At 36.7% G+C, this 9,787-nt stretch overlaps 1 long non-coding RNA gene across 1 annotated transcript in view; it reads left to right on the top strand.

The window, feature by feature from the left end:
- Positions 1–9,787, top strand: part of LOC116184946 — an 18,204-nt gene that overhangs the window by 5,486 nt on the left and 2,931 nt on the right. Inside the window, exon 2 of the long non-coding RNA XR_004149641.1 lies at positions 4,376–4,378. This is a non-coding gene — a long non-coding RNA (uncharacterized LOC116184946). The remainder of the gene's footprint in view (positions 1–4,375; positions 4,379–9,787) is intronic.

Here is a 9,787-nt window from a genome sequence, read left to right as displayed (position 1 = left end):
AAAATTTTTTTTTTTTTTTTTTTTTTTACGCAACGATATTTCGGGAATTTTGTATCGAGAGAATTCAAAAAGCGTTTTAAAGATTCGTTCGTCGCACACCGGAAGTCAAATTTATAATTTATTTTTTTAAATAAAATATAAATAGATTTCTATTCAAAATATATACATTTTAAAAAAAATTATAACAATTAAAAAAATTTTTTCATTAAAAATCCGTACGATTGATTAAATAGGATATAAAAAATAAAATATTTGTAAAATTCTCTTTTTTTATTAAAAATTAAAACCCGGTTTTTTTTAACATTTTTAATCGTAAATCGAATTATTTCTAAAATTTGAAAAAATCCATTTTTATTTTTCCACCGACCGATTTATTTATTTTTTAATCGAAAAATTTATCGCGGTGCGAGCGTTCGTTTGAAACCGTACGAGAACGATGTCAACAAAATTGGTATACCATGACCACTGTCCTCGAGCATTGTTAGCCAACATAAACATTCAATCGAGTAACGAAATACCCTTAGGTTTGTAATTTGCCTCTCGGTTGAATAAACCGTGGTGGGGAGAAACGTAGAGAAGGACGCGTACAAATTCAAAACAAATCTTTCCTTCGAATTTTCGTAGTCGATCTACGTCGTTCGATACGGACGGAACGCGTTTCGGATTTCGGAAATCGAATTCGCCGCAATTTCGAGATTCACCATTCTCGTCTTTCAAATATAGAATGTGAGTAAAAGACGATCGATTTTTAATCAAGATGCTCCCCTTGAAAACCGATATCGTTTCAAATACGAGACGATAACGAAGAGATAGTAAGATTCGAAAAACGATAATTTTGATTTGTTCGGACAATGTTTTTCTGAATTTCTGAAATCTTTGTGTTATCTTTTCTTTTTGTAATCACGCGTAGTAAATCCATTTCAAAGAGTTGGATCGTTTTTATGAAAAAAATAAGCGAAATAAAGGGAGCATGGAAATTTATATTCATACAAAATGCATGAAATGTCGAAGATCGATCATTCAATGTCGTCAGTTCGAAGGAAGTTTGGAAGGAATCGTATTTTACTTTTGGCAACGCTGCTTTAATTACAATAATAAAGTAATAAAAAAAATTGTTATTCAAACTGGAATGATCGATGCTTTGGGAAAATTTTATGCGAGAAATATAATAAATTTAATCTTTGATTTATAATATTTTTAGACACGATTGTTTCTTTTATATTTTCTTATAAACGATGCGATCTCGGTTTTTCCTCTCTCTCTCTCTCTTTCTCTTCTTTTTCTTGTACATCGAAGTACGTTATATTACGATAACGAACGCTATATCAGAATAACGTAGTTGAGTTCTTTCTAATAAATATTATGGCGACGATCGCGAGTAAACGGATATATTATTCCGACCGAAACTTTGTTAATTTCACGCAGTGAAATTGTGTTTGTCGAAGTCGCGGTTGTGATGGAAATACCGTGTAACTTTGTTTCGTCGTGTAACGTCGTTATACTGCAAAATACCATAATTAAATTTAATCGCGCGAACCCCGCCGTGGTATAATTTAAAATGTTGCGCTGTTTCGTTTCGTACTAACGTGTTACGCGCGAATGTTGCTCGCCCCTTTCATAGATACACGACTAATCATATTCGTTCGTTTTTTCTGTAATTAGGCAAATTTTTCCCACGAAAATATTATAATTGATCGTATTTCTTTTTTTTTTTTTTTTTTTTTTTTTTAATTGGGAAATTTTTCCCCCCAAAAATTTTTAATTTTTTTTTTTTTTTTTTTTTTTTTTTTTAGTATTAAATCTCTTTAACTTAACAAATCGTATATAAATAAAAAGTGGATTTTGTATTTTACATTTAACAGTATTTACGCACATCTTGGTTGGTTTATTATTTATCACGGTGTATTTATTTATCGCGGGGAATTAAAAAATTTTTTTCAATTTTAAATTTTATCAACATTCTATCGTAAATATCTATAAAATACCGATATCAATTATAATTGCGTTGAAAAAATGCGATCTACGAAAACGTATCTCGCACGTTTATCCAAGAATTAATATTATAAATTTATAGAATATTTTTTCGAAAATTTTCTTATTTCGTGGGAAAAATATTCGATAATTAAAATATAATCCACAATTGCGCATTCGATCATGCGCAAATAGGATTATTATCTGTTTAAACTTTTCGTGCACAAATATAATAATTAATTTCATCATTTACGTTCATGATTAATTGAAATCTCCCTCTTAATCAAGTTAATTGATACTTGTGCCGATATTACCATTGCTTCCAATTTTTTTTTTTCTGTATTTCAATTTTTGAAATTTCTTTACTCTTTCTTCTTTCTCTTTCTTTTTCTTGAAAACGTACGAGAATCAATGATTGTAATTTTTCATTTGTTTTTATCGATCTAGCACTCGTGCAAACACACTGATTTCTTCGTTCTCAATATTAGTTTTCTTTTGCTTTTTTTTTTACTTTCGTCTTATTCTCTTTCGTAACGTATATCCTACGTTCTTCGTCGGATTTTTGTTTAAACGCAAAATCTACGAGAGTCTGTAGAGAACGATTCTTTCTTTTTTTCTTCTTTTCTTTTTTTTTTTTCTTTCCGTTGAAATCCCGAGAAATGTCGCGAATATTCAAAGTTACTTCTCGTTCCGAAATTAAAACGAACGTATAACGAAACAACGTACGCGGAATACGGAGCGGTTTCACTCGAAAATTATTAATTCAGAGATCGAATTTATTGGAGATACTCTGAGATAAATTATGATTATAACGTTCGTTTTCACTTTGAGAATTTTTATCGATTTTTAGATCGATAAAATATTCATCCCATCACTTTTATATTTTACGTAGCTTTGGAGGAAAAGGAATAATATTTTTTTCTTCTTCGTCCTCCAACAATTTCGAAATTATACAATTTCACGTTCAACAACACGTGTTCGTCTGACTCGTATATATGGGTCAGCGTATTCCACTCACGTACGTCCACCTGTGACAAATCATATAACTCTTCTCAATCTTGATAAATCATATAACTCTAACTATTTTCACCATCTGTCTACTACTTAATTTCGTTTTCCAACGTGGAAATCCTATATACACGAATAAAAGTTTAAAGAAACGGAGAGAAAAATAATTTATTTCGTTCGAGGTAACGCGATACGCGTGTCACAAATTGTTGAGAAGGAAACGAACTCTTATTATCGAAACGGTAATATACAACAGTGGATAATCTGGTTTCAGGTCACTTATTACGTGGTGGACAGCGACAGAAACGAAGGGAAGGATTACTTCGAGATTAATCGGGAGACCGGGGAGATCTTCACGAAGGTGATGTTCGATCGAGAGAAGCAAGGAGCGTACGCGTTGGAAGTGGAGGCCAGGGACGGCGCACCTTCCGCTAGGCCCAACAGCAACGGCCAGCCCAATTCCGGTATGAGTACATTCTTCGATATTATTTCTCCGCATGCTTTCGATCCACTTTTAATGGATCTAGGTTAAAATTCGATCTACGTGTTCAAAAAATACGTGTTCGTTCGATATCGAATCTGTTGGGAATTCATATATAAAAATAAGAGTCGCGATAAATTTCGAAATTTTCTTTTCTTTCGGATAGAAAATAAGGGCGTATTCGTAGCGAAAATGAGGAGAAAATATATTTTATATAATTTCGTCTGGAAATCAGGAAAGTAGATACGTTTCTTCGAAGACGATTAAAGATTTTGGTGGTATCGGTGATGTTGAGTTTGAAAATCGATAGCCTCGTTAATGTTTGGCAAAGTGAATCGAGACTTTCTCGAAAATGTAAAATATAAAGATCCGTGGATTTCGATATCGCGCCCTTCTCTCGATGGAAATTTTATACGAGAGATTGATCATAATGCTGTCCTTTCAAGTTCGAAAGATAAAACGATGTTCGAAGGGTTGGCGGAATATATTAGAAAGCTATTACGAAAATTTTAGCCGAGGTTATGAATACTACAATAGTTCCGCGAGCGAAGTTTCTTCCTTCATAAATTAGGGAAAAAGCTCGCTTTGCATTTAAAAGCGATACATAAGCTACTTTATTCTATAAAACTTTCCACTACCTCTCCAGTTAAAGACTTGTAAATTTAAATGGCACAGCTGAAACTCTAACATCGTTAATAAATAATAATAGTAATAATAATAATAATAAAAAGAAAAAGAAAAAAATGAAGAAGAAGAAGAAGAAGAAAGAATCTATGTACGATACAGACACGGAAAACTCTCGAAAGAAACGAAAAAAACGAATTGGAAGGCAAAATCGGTATTTCTGTAGCGCGATTCTTGCACGATTATCCGGCCGAGAGATTCCAAACGCGAATCGGGTGGGGGGGGGAGAAGACGGTCAGAAATCTTTTTACGAGGGTTGAAACGGCGTAATACCAGCGCCACCGACGCTTCCCCTACCCTCCTTGGCACGGTTTACGATTCTCGGTTCCAAATTTATATCGGTCCATCGCGATACCGCGTATTCGATTTCTTGGCCGGCATCGCAACAATACCTGCAATTCGCAATCGCATAATGTTCGTCCGCCGTTATCACGTGTGTGTTTAAGCATGCCAATTGGTCACGTTCCCTCAACTTTTTGGTCCACGTACGGGCGTGGCACTCGCTCGCCTCTTTACTTTGTCGAATTTCGTCTCGTTCGGGGGATGGAATATTTGTATCGTTTCCGGTTAAATGGGCTTCTTGTGAAACACGCGCCGTGAGTTTACGAAGATGGAAGAAACCATCTTCTCTCTTTCTCTTCTTCTTTCTTCGAATCGAAGGGAAATTTTATCTTCCGTCTTCTCGTGCTATGAGAATGAAAGTAACTGTTTGGAAAATGGAAAAAAGATATACGGTGATACGAATCGAGAAGGAAATTAGTAAAGGTCGTATAACGCGGTGAACAACGAACAACGAATTCGTCGTAAAAGTTGAAAAGACTATTTTCTTAACGCGGGAAATTTCATTTCCCTTTCAAACATTGAACTTTGATCTACAATTTGAAAAGTTGGCGGTGAAAGAATGTTGCGAGAAAAGTTCGGGGAGGGGAGGATTTTGTTGAAAATTCATGGGGCTTGTGCGATTTTAAACAGAAGTTTGCCGAGTATTATTCATTAAAATGAACGACAAATTCACAAGCTTCGAGTTTCAAGCTTCTCTATTTGACAAATAATTACAAATAATATAATTAGACGGACTTCTTGGATCTTGATTCGAGATAAGAAGATCTGGAAAGAAATTGAATAACCCAGCCAGCCAACTGTATTTTCTTTATCAGTCTCTGTCCTTCCAGTAATGTTTGTCCAATTTAATCTTTTCTCTTTAATTGAAATGCAGATTTATTATTTTTTTTTTTATTTTTTCGTAAAACGGAAAGAATCATTATCTTGCGTGAAAACGGATCACCTTTCGCGTCAATTTTCAACGAAGTTTAATTCGATTTCGGAAACCGGCATGAAATTACCGGGAAAGATTATTAAACTCGTTTTTCCGCAATAGGAAACAATTGGCGGAGATTTATTTGGCTATTTGAAAAACAATGTTACCATAGTAGTAACATGTGGCGCGATAATGCAAAAACTGATTACGGTTTTCGACGGTCCGTTTACACAGGAGGATGCTCGACCATAAATCCCCCAATGATTACTCCATTATTGGCTTTTTGGTATTCGTGTTTTCTCGTCGTAGCGCGACGCGCAATCCTGAAAATTTATAACGCGTAATGTATTTTGTTAACATATTTGATCGTACCATATTTATATTATATTACGCCCAACCAAATTTCAAGTAATGGATCGTTGTTTTTCCACAGAAGAGAATAGTGTTTCGTTACGGACGGAATTGTATTTCGTTGCGTCACAAGCTTTATTTATTTACCGTGAAAAGATACGAAGGATTTTTGTAATAATTTTTTCTTACGATACGTACATAGTTGTAGCGACGAATCGAACAAATGCTTTTTAATTCGGGAACGGAGGGAAGAGATGAAATTTGAGGATAAAATTCTTGAATCGTCAACTTGATATAAAATTACTTTTTTCTAAAATTGAAGGATTGCGTATATTTGGAAAGAAAACAAGTATACGCAAAATTTAAAAGTTTTTTCGATTTCTATTTACGAATTTTTTTTAATTACTTCTTCGATGCAATGTAAAATCGAAGAAGGTTTCAAATTCACAACTTTTGTTGAATCGTTTATTTTTTGGATCATGTAATATGATTTTGATATAATTGTTAGGGTTTTTAATTTTCTTTTTGAATTTTCATCTCGATAATAAGCTGGTCGTTGTTCCATCCTCTTAAAGATTCGAAACATTTCGAATAAATTAGATACTTCTCGAAACTATGAGAATTCGACGTGTTTGGAAGTTGACAGCGCATCGAAGTTTCGAAAAGTTTCGCAAGTTCGCAAAGCTCTTAGAATTGTAAAACTCTGAGAACGAAACTCACGAGGAATATCAATGGACAATTTTAAATAATAAAATGTACCAACGTATCGTGATTTCGATCGGTATAATAAATTTTCTATCGATATTGGCAACAGTGCGATCCACGGAGGAAATAAATTGGACCGCAAAAATTTGGCTCGTATCGCGATACGTCGATCGATAAAACGAGAGGGATCCCTCGTTTTTCCGTTACAGTTCTTTGGTCGCGTCGATTACATTTCCCTTTAAATTTACGTCTTTTTCCTTGTCTCGACATCGCAAAAAGTGTTTGATTTTAGAAAGAGAGAGAAAGAGAGATTCGTACGTTCCATGTCGGTAAATTTCTCGTATCGTCAGAATAAAGTATACGATGGCGATTTCTTTTTAATCTTTTTTCTTTTTTTTTTTTTTCACTCATTTCGTTCATTTATTTTCGCTCCGCATCGATTTTCATTTTACGGAAAACAATGGAAACGCGAACGCGCGACGACGCGTACGTACGATTGAATACAATATCCATAAATTTCTCCTCGATAATTCATAAAGGAACGATAATTTGAAATTTAAATCGAATTTTTAATCGAATAAAAATCGAAACGTATTAGTTTAATTTATACTTCGTTTATACTTTATTTTATTCTCGAAATATTCTCGATTTTCACTCGCCTTTTTCGATTTCGCCCCATTTCCACGCGGATAAATCTTTTTATCCGCTACGTATATCGATAATCGTCTAAACGTGAAATTATTAGATCCGTTGGTTCCGTTGAATTTATCCGAGTCCAAAATTCACGGGTTAAATCTTGTGATCTTAAATCGCGCGGCATCGCGTGAAAACCGCAAAGTGATACCAGCAGGCGTGCTACGTGTTAAAGTAAGTAGAATGGAAAGGAAGATTGGAGCGCGCGGATAGTGCACAGGTTAACCGTATTTATTGGAATGCTGGCGCGAGTGGATAGCCTGGTCGCTTTGCATCGCGAACAGAGAGGAATGCGGTTAGATTTCGGTTAACGAAAACCGTTGCAAGTTTTTTCTTTTCTTTCCAAGACTTATCGCGCGCGCGATCGATCGAAGGATCGGGAAAAAGTCGATGAAATTAGTGGTAAAAGATAATAAGAAAAAAATGGACGCATTCGTTCGTCGTCGATCCGCAAAGAAAGAATATCTGTATATTGATAAATGGCGGGGGATATTCGATCGGTTGAAAACGAAGAAGCGTTCGATATATTACCTGTGGTAATTAGTCAAAAGATTGGATGCATGGGAGGTCGAAATGGAAGTCGGATAAAACGGAACAGGACGTTTTAATTAAAATCTAACGGCGAAATATCGATGCACGAACTCTGTATTTTGCGGTCGGACCCAAGACTTTGCTCGAACGAATTTCTTTGCTCGCGCGAGTCACGGACACGTGACGCCGTTCTTCGCTTGGTAAATTTTGCAACAGTGTACGCGATAAATCGCCGAGTTAATCTAGTTTGCCGTCGCAAAAAACGGCAATAATACGTAATAAATTGCGCGCCATCGTTGTTTGCCAACGCGCGACACGAACGAAAGCAGGAGAGAGAGAGACAGAGAGTGAGATAGGTAGAAAATATTTCTCTCACTTACGCGCGTCATGTTACGCGCTTAACGATGCCTCGACCAAAAGAAAAAAAAAATGAAGCGTCTTACGTACGCTCTTCCATTCGATCGTTATACTTTAACGGGGCGATAACGGAGAATGGGAATACGCGACAGCCGTAGGACGATTGGATTTAGAGCGAATCATATTTCAGCGCGAGCAGGGGCGGGTGGGTGAAATGGATGTTGCGAGAGTTTTGGATTTCGCGCGGGTATCGTTCATTAGCAATGCAATTTAAATTAAGCGACGCGAACGGATTTCGGATTCTACGCGGGGGATTCTAGGCGGGGAATGATTTAGCATAAATAGCGACGGTTATATCTTGCCACGATGGAAATTTGGAATATAAATTAACAATAGGGTGTTTGCGGAAAGGCGGGCCAACGCGCGACATCGACGATTGATATACGTAGTCCGGGCGAAAGCCGCGAACGAAGAAACGTCGACGAAACGTGAAATTAATTAGCGCGCTTTGTTCCCGAATAAAACGATCAATCTATGAAATGCGCTATTAATTTGAAATTTGGAAATAGGTGCGATGGAAATTCGTGGAAAACAACACGTCGATGATACATCGATAAATTACTCGAATAACGTTATATGTATATATATACGTATAAATAATATTCGTTTCGCCACAAATTTCTCGAATCGAGTTGCTAATAATATTTTGTTAATTATTCTCTCGGGAATTTGGGAAAAAAGAAAGAGGAGGGATGAAAAATATAACGAAAGAACGAAATATCGTTTTCCCCGCTCGATGCATCGGGTCTCGATGCAAATGCGGAAAGTTTGGAATGGTAAGATGGTGGCGAATTCTCAGCTAACTCTCTCTCTCTCTCTTCGAGGACAAGCGTTAAATTGCAATTATGCCGAATCGTAACTCGGGAAGAACAGAGGCGGAAATGTAAATGTTTCGCGTTTAAGTTTAACGATACCACGGTGATAGCAGCGTGGCAAAATTGGCCGCTGTGCGAGTCGGACGTGGTTAACAAGCTCGCGACGAGTCCCTGTCTCTGTAATTAATCGCGTCCTCCGGTTGACTGATGATTAAACGCTAAGATTGTTCGTTCGCGACGACGAGCACCGGCCTCGAATCACCGGTTTCGCGTCAATTTGTTTGCTCGTGTCTCGCCAACAGTTTGTTCACCCTTCCCTCTCAATCCTCTCTCGATGGATCGAGATAACGCTATATCGAGAGGCGATTATCTCCGTCCGTGGGAATTTATCGTGGAAACGAAATTCGTGGATTCCCAATTTCCCACGCTTTATTCGACTTGCGATCAGATACCGCGCGCGCAACTTTGGTTGACCGTCGAAACGAGGAGAACCCGGATCTCCAACTCCAACTATGTGTTTATCTCTGACGAACAACACAAATATCGAGTATATACGGAATACAAAGCTGCGTACAAACCTCTACTCCCAATAACCCAAAGTTTTTATCGTCTCTCGCTCTTTTATTATTATTTAACGAAGGGACAATGGAAAGAAGAAGGAAGAAAAGTGAAAAGAAGCTTAGAAATATAATGTACGTTGATTCGTCGATCGAGAAAAAATGCACGCGTTTGTTTAGCCGAGAAGAAGGAGTAATCGCGTTCTCGAGAATGGTGGTTCGAGTCTCTGTAACTCGCGTTGAACGGTGAGGTCTTAACGTTAATGGGATAGCATTCCGGATCGAAAGCAGCTCGATTCGTGTCGACTCGGTGTAA

The sequence above is a fragment of the Apis dorsata genome, unplaced genomic scaffold (assembly GCF_000469605.1).
Source record: "Apis dorsata unplaced genomic scaffold, Apis dorsata 1.3 scaffold_77, whole genome shotgun sequence".
Taxonomy (NCBI): domain Eukaryota; kingdom Metazoa; phylum Arthropoda; class Insecta; order Hymenoptera; family Apidae; genus Apis; species Apis dorsata.
This window is presented reverse-complemented; position numbering and strand designations above follow the sequence as displayed.